This window comes from Bos mutus, chromosome 26 (genome assembly GCF_027580195.1).
Source record: "Bos mutus isolate GX-2022 chromosome 26, NWIPB_WYAK_1.1, whole genome shotgun sequence".
NCBI classification, from domain to species: domain Eukaryota; kingdom Metazoa; phylum Chordata; class Mammalia; order Artiodactyla; family Bovidae; genus Bos; species Bos mutus.
Window position 1 is genome coordinate 7,361 of NC_091642.1, and position 12,202 is coordinate 19,562.

The following is a 12,202-nucleotide window of genomic DNA, read 5'->3' on the forward strand; positions in this document are numbered from 1 at the left end:
TCCCCTCCTGTGCTTTCTGTCAAATTGCTCATGCCGCTTGCCTTTGAAATAGATGGCATTCACCAGGATGAGCTTAATCAGAGGACAGACTGTCTCAGCCCCAGTATCTCTGATACCTTACCTGTAAAGAGTATGAGAGAAAGTTACTGCTATTGGGGGAGAACAAACTTTTCCTTCACAAAACTTCTCTCAATATCAAGCAAAGGCTGGAATCCTGCCTTTCTGGCCACCTGAGCACTCAGGGGGATGATGTTTCACGCTAGGCACACACGCAGTGTGGTGCTTGTCCTCAAACAACAATCTTGAAGCAGAGACCAACACTGGGTTTAAGCATTTTTCAGAAATCACCATTTCATAAGTCCAAAAAAAATATCAGATTGGCACTGGGCTTCCCTGATGGCTCAGACAGTAAAGAGTCTGCCTGCAATGCAGGAGATCCAGGTTCGATCCCTGGGTTGGGAAGATGCCCTGGAGAAGGAAATGGCAACCCACCCCAGTGTTCTTGCCTAGAGAATCCCATGGACAGAGAACTGGCCTGAAAACCCAGCAAGCACATCCACACAGGCCACTGGAAGCGCCGTGGGATCACATGCGGGCAGTCTCGGCTGTCTCCCTCACAATGACACCGCCCCCGAAAAGACAAGCTCTCACCTTCCATCTTCTCCATCATCCAGTCGTCTACGTGTTTCCTGCATTCTTCGGTGTCTTCAGCAAAGGACCTCCAGGTCAGCCTAATGGAACCTCTGGCGGGATTCCTTAAAAGCAAACAAACGAATTCCAAGCGTAGCCATGTTCTACTTGGCATGGTTTCCTCAAAGTGTGAAAACATTCTTTTCTTAACATGTTTCTGGCATAAATGCTTGCACAGGGCAATCTATACTTTAAGACTCATTTGTGCAATTCATAAAAATGTGTAGACCACTGGCACTGTGCCACATGTGGACACCAGGGTGAAGATACGACATTGGACCTGAGGTGGCTCCCAGTCTGCTGAGAAACACACACACAGGGAGAAGCTGCAGGCTGTTCTGAGAACATGGGCAGCAGCAGCTATGCATAAGACAGCCCATAAACGTTCCTGTTAAACATGGAACTCCATGTTGACCTTCTGTTTGATTTTACCTCCTCCACTAGGTGGCCAAATCATGTTTTACTCATTTCTGTACCACCAACACCGACCAGAGGGTCTGAAACATCCTCATGGAATGACTGGGAGACTTGAACTAGGCTATCAAAGTCTTGTAGGTCTTCCAGGAGTAGAATCTGTGTGTGTGTGTGTGTGTGTGTGTGTCTGTGTGTGAGCGCGTGTACGTGCGTCCATGTGTGCGTGTGTGCATGCGTGCACACGCGCGGGGCGTGTGGGAGGCGTGTGTGCATGTCTGTGTCTGTGTGCATGTGTGTGTGTGTAGGGAATTAGGGGGAAAAGTAACAAGGGATGAGTCATGAAATGTAAGTTGGAGTCAAATCAGGAAGGGCATTATATGTAACACATTAAAATTCACACATAACTCACCTCATGAAAACTTGTTTTCTGATATCATGTGCCTGGCAATTGGCTCCCATCCTTTGCCCATCTCCTGTCCTCAAACATTTTAGCTTCTACAGAGGAAAGAAGATGTAGAGAGAAGAACCCAAGCGACCGTGAAAAGTGGAGAATGATCCCCTGTGTCCTCAATATTCCCCAATTACAATATTCAAAGATATGGCTCATATTGAAAAATGAGCATCCATTAACCAGAAGATTCCTGGAATCACAAGTGCTTATCCTAGAAAACCTAAGTAGCTGAAGGACTCAGAATCATCTCCAAGGACACTGAAGCCCAGAGCAGGCAATCTGCAGTGGGCAGCACCCAACAGCAGCCAGGACAAGGTTATAGTTGCATCTTACAGAATAATCCTTGGAGCTGCCAACTGGTAAGATGGCCAGACTTAGCCTGATCATTTCATTCATCTTAAAACAGCATCCCGCTGCTTATCGTTTGGCACAGTTGTTTGATTCTCACTTATTGAATAATGGCAGGCTTCTACTGGACTAGGGAACTTCGGAATCACACGCTGCAGTAAATAGGAAATACTCAGATACAAAATCTTACCTTTTAGGGACAGATTTTAGTTTTAGAAGGACTATCCTATCAGTAGTATAGAAGGACCAGGTTGGACTTGGAGAGATCAGTTAGAAAACAATTACGATAACAGTGCAGAAGGTGTGAGAACCCAGACACCAGCAATGACAATGGTGATTCAGAAGAGGGGACAAATTTAAGAGATCTCGAAAAGTCAGCTCCACAGAAAGTGCCCGGCAGAGATGAGACAGGGGTTAGGGGTTGTGGTCACTGAGATGGGGATGGGGGAAGGCAGATGTGGGTGTAGGAGGATGGAGAAGTTGAAACTGACATCTGGGAGCATGAGATATCAGAAACAATCATTTTTAAAGGACACAATTCAGAGGCAATCACAAAATTCTCAATTTACAGAAGTATAATTCTAAGCACATTTTTAAGGCAGTACAGCTATTCTTTATTTCTGCTCTTCCATAATTTCTGTTTTATTTTCAGTTTCTTTTTCATCAATGTGGGAGCACTACTTACTGGCAGGAAATCACACGTCTTTTCCCAAACAGTCTGTTGGCAGTTGTGAGCAGGCTTTGTGGGCCGGGCGTGCTCACTTCCCTGAGGAGTGACTGCAAACCTCGGTGGACATCTCCACCTTCATTCAGACTAAGTGCCTGGTGATAGAAGACAAGAACACCGACTTATAACACGCCATCTTCTCCCTCAAAGAGCTCTTCCCAAACAAATGTCTGTGCTGAAAATCACAAAGGATCCTATTTTAAAAGAAGTTTGGTTTGACCATCTAGCACAGTTACTCAACCTGGAAATACAGACGTTTGGGGCCACAAAGCTGGTGTTTCAGCGGAAAAGAATCCGCCTGCCAATGCAGGAGACATAGGAGACGCAGGTTTGATCCCCAGGTCAGGAAGATCGCCTGGAGGAGGAAATGGCAACCCACTCCTGTATTCTTGCCTGGGAAATCCCATGGACAGAAATCCCAAGGTAGGGTACAGTCCATGGGATCTCAAGAGTTGGACACGACTCAGGGACTGTGCTCTGAGGCGGTCCTGCACGCAACAGAATATTAAGCTGCATTTCTGGCCTCTGTCCACTAGATGTCAGCAGCACCTCTCGGGTATGACAACCAACTGTCCGGAGCTTGTCAACTGTCCAAGGGGGTGCAAAATTGCCCCCAGGTGGACCGACATCCCTGTTCCAGCAGTTGTATCTATTCCAGGAAGGCAGCACGCAATCACTCAGGAGGGAGACTAAACAGAACAAACAGATATATGGAATAACCTCTACATACAGGAATGAGCAGAAATAGACATGGAAATGTTTCATTTCTGACTCATTAGAAAAGACCCCAATGCTGGGAAAGATTGAAGGCGGAAGGAGAAGGGGACGACAGAGGATGAGATGGCTGGATGGCATCACCAACGCGATGGACATGAGTTTGAGTAGGCTCCAGGAGTTGGTGATGGACAGGGAAGCCTGGTGTGCTGTAGTCCACGGGGTCGCAAAGAGTTGGACACGACTGAGCAACTGAATTGAACTGATATATGTGGCTGACCTATAGTGTGTATATATATCTATATAGAGAGATGTAGAGATTATATCTAAAAAATTCCAAAAGGCATACGTCCCCATTTGTGTTGCACTTTTCCCACTTACGCATAACCTTATACTAGAAAGAACACATTAAACAAAAAGTTCATTTACATGGCTGCATTTTCATTTGAAATATAACATTAGCAAAAGTTTAAAATAGAACAAAATTGAAATATCAAGAACCTCAGATATGCAGATGACACCACCCTCATGGCAGAAATCGAAGAGGAACTAAACAGCCTCTTGATAAAAGTGAAAGACGAGAGTGAAAAAGTTGGCTTAAAGCTCAACATCCAGAAAACTAAGATCATGGCATCTGGTCCCATCACTTCACAGCAAATAGATGGGGAGACAGTGGAAATAGTGACAGACTTCATTTTGGGGGGCTCCAAAATCACTGCAGATGGTGACTGCAGCCATGAAATTGAAAGATGCTTACTCCTTGGAAGAAAAGTTATGACCAACCTAGACAGCATATTAAAAAGCAGAGACATTACTTTGCCAACAAAGGTCCATCTAGTCAAAGCTATGGTTTTTCCAGTAGTCACACGTGGATGTGAGAGTTGGACTATAAAGAAAGCTGAGTGCTGAAGAACTGATGCTTTTGAACTGTGGTGTTGGAGAAGACTCTTGAGAGTTCCTCGAACTGCAAGGAGATCCAATCAGTCCATCCTAAAGGAAATCAGTCCTGAATATTCATTGGAAGGACTGATGCTAAAGCTGAAACTCCAATCCTTTGGCCACCTGATGTGAAGAACTGCCTCATTTGAAAAGACCCTGATGCTGGGAAAGGTTGAGGGCAGGAGGAGAAGGGAATGACAGAGGATGAGATGGTTGGATGGCATCACCAATTCAATGGACATGAGTTTGAGTAAACTCCAACATTTGGTGATGGACAGGGAGGCCTGGAGTGCTGCAGTCCATGGGGTCACAAAGAGTCGGACGTGACTGAGTGACTGAACTGAACTGGCCAAGAAAATAAACATTTTGTCCAGGCCTGTTTGCCAGGTTCTTTTATGAATCAGAGATGGTGAGAAGGTGAGGAAACAAAGTAAAAAGACTATCCAATCCTTGCGAATGTCCCCTAGACGGGCAAGCCTCAGGCAGGGGAATGTGTTGGTTTCACTTCCTTATAGTCCTTTATGAGTGGGCAGCTCACGTTATCTCCCTGAAGTAGGCCATTTTGTATGTTCATTATAACAAAAAAAGGTTAAAGTCACAGAAGCAGATCCAGTGTAAGTTTAAAATTAACCCTTCCTGGTTACAATTCCCCCCTCTCAATGTCCATCCCATAATCTTGTGGGAGAAGAGGAGACGTTTTTCTTGTCAGACGGATCTTCCTGGGAGCGCCTGCCATCAGTGCCACTATTTTTAAATGCTGAGACTTGTCTTCCCTTATTCCCTTTGGAAAAGTACCTACTTCACACCTGAAGACTTAGAAATTCTTCAAATGTAAGAGGCAGCACCTCAATTTAAGAAATTTAGTGCTTTTCTATGCATGGGAAGATGCCAGAGTCAGGGTTCATTGAATCTATTTTATGTATCTTAGCTATCGGGGGCCTGTAATCCTGCATTCTCAGAGTTCCCTCAAGTTTCACCACAGGGAGTGGCTGGAGTGGCTGCAGTCTAACGACTGCCAGGTGGCAGGCATTCCCCTTTCTCAGGGCACACTGGCTCACACTGAGGAGCTGCAATTGCTGATTCCATTTCTCAGGTCTTCCCCTCTCGGTCATGAATGACATTGTTGGGAAACATTTCAAGATCAATGTTTGTCCCATGCCAATGGGAGGTTCATCCCAGTTCAGTCAAAAAATTCTTGATATATCACTCCAGGTGTTAAGTTTTGGACCAGGCCCCATCAATAATTAAAATTCTCTGGATTCTAACTGTAATCCAGGAGACATTTTCCCTTGTTGTTTCTTCTCATATCTAGAATCACATTATTACAATTATTTCTTCAAATATTTTTAGTCATATTAACTTTGTGGGAGCTCTGATTAACACACTGGTTACTCTAAGAGACAACAATCTAACAAATTAGACAGGATATAAGTACTGCAGCATGAAGTGGCTGACATAATGCATCACAGAGGCACAAAGCACACTCTGAAAACAAAGAACAAATTTAACCAATGATTAGTATAACTAGTTATAGTCCAGTATAATAATACAGTGACCAAAGGAGCCATAACTGATTTGATGAGCGACCTGCGGTTTCATGGTACTGGCCGTGCACACTTATGCATGGATTAATCTTTGAGAGAAGCACATGTTACTAGTAGAGACCAGGTAGAGAAAAAAAGATAAATGTTCCAAAAAGCATAGTCTACCAAACTATTTAATGCAAGTCATAATTAATTGAAGGCAAAGTTTTTTTCTTACACATAGAAAACACAGATTTAAACCAGTAATCCTTTGAGATAGAGACCATAAAAATTACAACCATATTTACCAGTTTAATCAGTTCTCTGTAACTAATCCCTTTTGTTAGCAGCTTTATGAAGACATCAGGTTTCTCACTAGAATCCTTCAATTTTTTTTTACTCAATTCAGTATTATTTTCTGAAAATCAGAAACTTGTATTTATCTGAAAATCCTGTAATAAATTTTCTTAAAGAGGATTCATTATTCCATGTTTTTAAGGCTGAGTAGGCCTCCAGTGTAGAGGTGTACGATTCTATCTTTATTTTTCTGCTGCTGCAGGTTTTGGTCAATCCAGTGTCTTGGCTGTTATACACTGTGCTGCCCTGCAAGCCGGGGTGCCTGTCGTCGGGCCCACAAGGGCCTCACAGCGGACAGTGTAAAGCGCCCACTGTGGTGACCTGACAAACAGGGCATGAGGTCACAGTGGCCACATCGCCCTGGTGAGCATCCTGTTCTTTCTTTAAGGCTGATATCCTGTTTTTCCCTGCTGGTACCACACATGACCACCCGCCCGTGAGACCCATGATCACAAGACCCCAGCTGAAGATAAACTAAGCAGGGCTGGCTGTAAAGGCTGAGCACTGGTTTCTCTCTAAAGCCAGTCACTTTCTTTCTTCCTATAATAAATCTTTCTCGGCCTGACTGCCTGGCTCGCTCTCTTCTTCTCCACGCTCACCTTACACACGTGTCATTTTGAATTCTGACATTCTCTGGATCTAAACCCAGCAGTGGGATTGCCAGATAATATGGTACCTCAGTTTTTAGTTTTTTAAGAAAACTCCATGCTATTTTCCAGAGTTCCTGCACCCATTCATACGCCTACCCAGAGAAAAGGAGGATTCCTCTTATCCTATGCCCTCTGTGAAGGAGTCTTTGGGCCTAAAAAAGAAAACAACAGTCTCAAAGGCCCTTGCTGAATCATCTAACTTCGGAGAAAACAAAACAGAACTTTAGGTCCCTCCCTGGTGCTCCAGGCCAGTTGTATCTATCTGGGACTTATCACTCCCTGTCCAGAAACCTTCCACCCCCTACACCTGCTCAGAAGACTTATCATCCCCTGCCCAACTACAAATGCCATCTCAACTAAAGAATACCCAAAACATGCTGCTTGATTAACATTTCCCTTACCGCTTCCACAAACCTCCCTATAAATATGAAGCCTCCCTGATCCCTCTCGGCACTCAGCCTGGTCATTAGGCCGACTGTCGCCCCTCCTTGCCTGAATAAAGGTAACCTACTTCCGTTGAGGCCGTCTGTCCTTGTCTGCCTTGGCCCGAACTATACCTTACACTCTGCAGGATTTATTCTTTGTAGATCTTTTTGGTGCTGGCCAATGTGACCAGTGTGAGCTGATTCTTCATGATGGTTTTGGTTTGCATTGATTTAATAGTGAATGAGGTAGAGTATTTTTCCAGATACTTTCGAAAATTACCCATCATGAATACTATTTACCTGTTGAAACTGGCCTCCTGGAAGTTGCCCTGTTTTGAATTATTTTCCAATGCTTTACCCTGGGACATTACTTGAGAGCAAGTGTCACTGACAGTCCTGGAGGGCTTCAGAGTAATAAGAGCCCATCGGCACTGATGTTTAAGTTTTTGTTATACGAAGTGGCCACAGGGCAGCAGCATTTCTTCACGCCCAATTCTGTTTCCTTGGGCAAGTAGAATTTAGGGAAAATCCTGTTCCTAGATTGCCAATTAGAGAGGAATAGTCCAGAAGAAACACTCAAGGCTTGTGTCACATTACTTCACCCCCCCTTACCTTGATCCCTGAGACACATCCCAATTCCTGCAACACTATCCTATGGAGGATGCTAGCATCTGTAGGTTCGGTTAAGTTCAGTCACTCAGTTGTGGAGGACAATGTGACCCCATGGACTGCAGCATGCCAGGCTTCCCCATCCATCACCAACTCCCAGAGCTTGCTCAAACTCATGTCCATCAAGTCAGAGATACCATCCAATCATCTCATCCTCTGCCATCCCCTTCTCCTCCTGCCTTCAATCTTCCCCAGCATCAGAGTCTTTTCCAATAAGTCAGTTCTTCACATCAGGTGGCCAAAGGATTGGAACTTCAGCTTCAGCATCAGTCCTTCCAATGAATATTCAGGTCTGATTTCCTTTAGGATGGACTGGTTGGATCTCCTTGCAATCCAAAGTATTCTCAAGAGTCTTCTCCAACACCACAGTTCAAAAGCATCAGTTCTTCAGTGCTTTGCTTTCTTTATGGTCCAACTCTCACATCCATACATGACTACTGTAAAAACCATAGCTTTAACTAGACAGACTTTTGTCACCAAAGTAATGTCTCTGCTTTTTAATATGCAGCCTAGGTTGGTCACAGCTTTTCTTCCAAGGAAGGAAGTCACCATCTGCATTGATTTTGGAGCCCAAGAGAATAAAGTATGTCACTGTTTGCATTGTGTCCCCATTTATTTGCCATGAAGTGATGGGACTAGATGCCATGATTTTACTCTTCTGAATGTTGAGTTTTAAGCTAGCTTTTCACTCTCCTCTTTCACTTTCATCAAGAGGCTCCTCAGTTCTTCGCTTTCTGCCATAAGGGTGGTGTCATCTGCATATCTGAGGTTATTGATATTTCTCCCAGAAATCTTGATTCCAGCTTGTGCTTCATCCAGCCCAGCATTTCCCATGATGTACTCTGCATATAAGTTAAATAAGCAGGGTGACAATATACAGCCTTCATGTACTCCTTTTCCTCTTCGGAACCAGTCTGTTGTTCCATGTCCAGTTCTAACTGTTGCTTCCTGACCTGCATACAGATTTCTCAGGAGGCAGATCAGGTGGTCTGGTATTTCCATCTCTGAAGAATTTTTCAGTTTGTTGTGTTCCACACAGTCAAAGGCTTTGGCATAATCAATAAAGCAGAAGTCGATGTTTTTCTGGAACTCTCTTGCTTTTGCTAAGATCCAGCAGATGTTGACAATTTGATCTCTGGTTTCTCTGCCTTTTCTAAATCCAGCTTGAACATTTGGAAGTTCTCAGTTCACATACTGTTGAAGCCTCACTTGGAGAATTTTGAGCATTACTTTGCTAGCATGTGAGATGAGTGCAATTGTGTGATCGTTTGAACATTCTTTGGCATTGTCTTTCTTTTGGATTGGAATGAAAACTGACCTTTTCCAGTCCTGTGGCCACCGTTGAGTTTTCCAAATTTGCTGGCATATTGAACGCAGCACTTTAACAGCATCATCTTTTAGGATTAGAAATAGCTGAGCTGGAATTCCATCTCTTCCACTCACTGTGTTCCTAGCGATGCTTCCTAAGGCCCACTTGACTTCAGACTCCAGGATTTCTGGCTCTAGGTGAGTGACCACACCATCATGATTATCTAGGTCATGAAAATCTTTTTTGTATAGTTCTTCTGTGTATTCTTGTCACCTTCTTAATATCTTCTGCTTCTGTTAGGTCCCTACCATTTCCGTCCTTTATTGAGCCCATCTTTGCATGAAATGTCAGATGGCTGGATGGCATCACTGACTTGATGGATGTGAGTCTCAGTGAACTCCGGGAGTTGGTGATGGACAGGGAGGCCTGGCATGCTGCGATTCATGGGGTCACAAAGAGTCGGACATGACTGAGCGACTGATCTGATCTGATCTGATCCCCTTGGTATATCTAATTTTCTTAAAGAGATCTCTAGTCTTTCCCATTCTATTGTTTTCCTCTATTTCTTTGCATTGATCCCTGAGGAAGGCTTTCTTATCTCTCCTTGCTATTCTTTGGAACTCTGCATTCAGATGGGTATATCTTCTCTATTCTTTGCCTTTTGCTTCTCTTCTCAGCTATTTGTAAAGCCTCTCAGATGACCACTTTTTCCTTTTGCATTTCTTTTTCTTGGAGATGGTCTTGATCACTGCCTCCTGTACAATGTCAGGAACCTCTGTCCACAGTTATTCCGGCACTCTATCAGATCTAATCCTTTGAATCTATTTGTCACTTCCACTGTATAATCCTAAGGGATCTGATTGAGCTGATAACTGAATGGTCTAGTGGTTTTCCCTACTTTCTTCAATTTAAGTCTGAATTTTGCAATAAGGAGGGGGTGAGTTTTAGAAAAGGCAGAGGAACCAGAGATCAAATTGCCAACATCCGCTGGATCATGGAAAAAGCTAGAGATCCAGAAAAACATCTATTTCTGCTTTATTGACTATGCCAAAGCCTTTGACTGTGTGGATCACAATAAACTGTGAAAAATTCTTCAAGAGATGGGAATACCAGACCACCTGACCTGCCTCTTGAGAAATCTGGATGCAGGTCAGGAAGCAACAATTAGAACTGGACATGGAACAACAGACTGGTTCCAAATAGGAAGAGGAGTACGTCAATCCTGTATATTGTCACCCTGCTTATTTAACTTCTATGCAGAGTACATCATGAGAAACGCTGGACTGGAAGAAACACAAGCTGGAATCAAGATTGCCGGGAGAAAATCAATAACCTCAAATATGCAGATGACACCACTCTTATGGCAGAAAATGAAGAGGAACTAAAAAGCCTCTTGATGAAAGTCAAAGTGGAGAGTGAAAAAGTTGGCTTAAAGCTCAACATTCAGAAAACGAAGATCATGGCATCCGGTCCCATCACTTTATGGGAAATAGATGGGGAAACAGTGGAAACAGTGTCAGACTTTATTTTTTGGGCTCCAAAATCACTGTAGATGGTGACTGCAGCCATGAAATTAAAAGACGCTTACTCCTTGGAAGGGAAGTTATGACCAACCTAGATAGCATATTCAAAAGCAGAGACATTACTTTGCCAACAAAGGTCCGTCTAGTCAAGGCTATGGTTTTTCCTGTGGTCATGTATGGATGTGAGAGTTGGACTGTGAAGAAGGCTGAGTGCCGAATAATTGATGCTTTTGAACTGTGGTGTTGGAGAAGACTCTTGAGAGTCCCTTGGACTGCAAGGAGATCCAACCAGTCCATTCTGAAGGAGATGAGCCCTGGGATCTTTTTGAAGGAATGATGCTAAAGCTCAAACTCCAGTACTTTGGCCACCTCATGCAAAGAGTTGACTCATTGGAAAAGACTCTGATGCTGGGAGGGATTGGGGGCAGGAGGAGAAGGGGATGACAGAAAATGAGATGGCTGGATGGCATCACTGACTCGATGGACGTGAGTCTGAGTGAACTCCGGGAGTTGGTGATGGACAGGGAGGCCTGGCGTGCTGCGATTCATGGGGTGGCAAAGAGTCGGACACGACTGAGAGACTGAACTGAACTGAACTGGGGGACAATTTACGGCCTCCCTCCAGAAAACCACGCAGAGTCCTTGGGTAAACCGCCAACCTCTCAACATGTGCAGAGACTCTGCTCCCCACCACCAGGTTCAGGTGCCCTCCTCGCAAGGTGGGTGACGCCACTTGGGACAGTCCCTCGTGAGACCTCTGTCATTAGCAGGTCGCCGGCTCCTCAACTAGCCAATCGCCAGCCTGGAAGACCCGTGCGCGCCCCACACCTGCTCTGCACGGAATCTGTTCCGGGTGGACTCAAGCGTGCGCACCGGAGCTTGCCCAACCGCCACCCTAGCTGCCGCCTGGAAGAAGGGTACGGCGCAGAGGTGCACTGCGCAGGCGTGCTGAGGACGCCCGCCCTGGCGCGGGTTCCGTCAATCCCAGAGGAGGCGCTCAGCCGGTGAACTGAGAGGACATGGCTGGGCGGCCGGGATCGTCGAATGCTGAAGCGGCGGGAGCCGTGGGCCCGACTGACGAGGCCAGAGGTAGAGCTGGGCCTGGCGGCGGCCCCCAACCGCGGCTGTTGAAGGCTGGGCGGGCAGGGAGCGCACGCAGACGCCGCTTCCTCAGAGTCGGGGCGGGCGTGAGGAAAAAATGACCTTCAGCCCCATGGGAAGGATCTTGGCGGCTCTGCCTGGTGCCGCGAGGAATCACCCACAGGCCCGTGTCCCACGTTCACTCACTTCCTTTGGCCTCGTTTGGCGCCATCTGCTTTGCTTAAGTACGTTAAAGTAGGCAGAGGGCATCCTTTCAGTCTGATCCTGAGCGTCTCCACGGGCATCTCCTGCGACAGAAAGGGACTTGTTCTCGGGGCTGTGTCACCTGAGGGAAGGAGCCCGTCCCATATCTCATCTCAGCA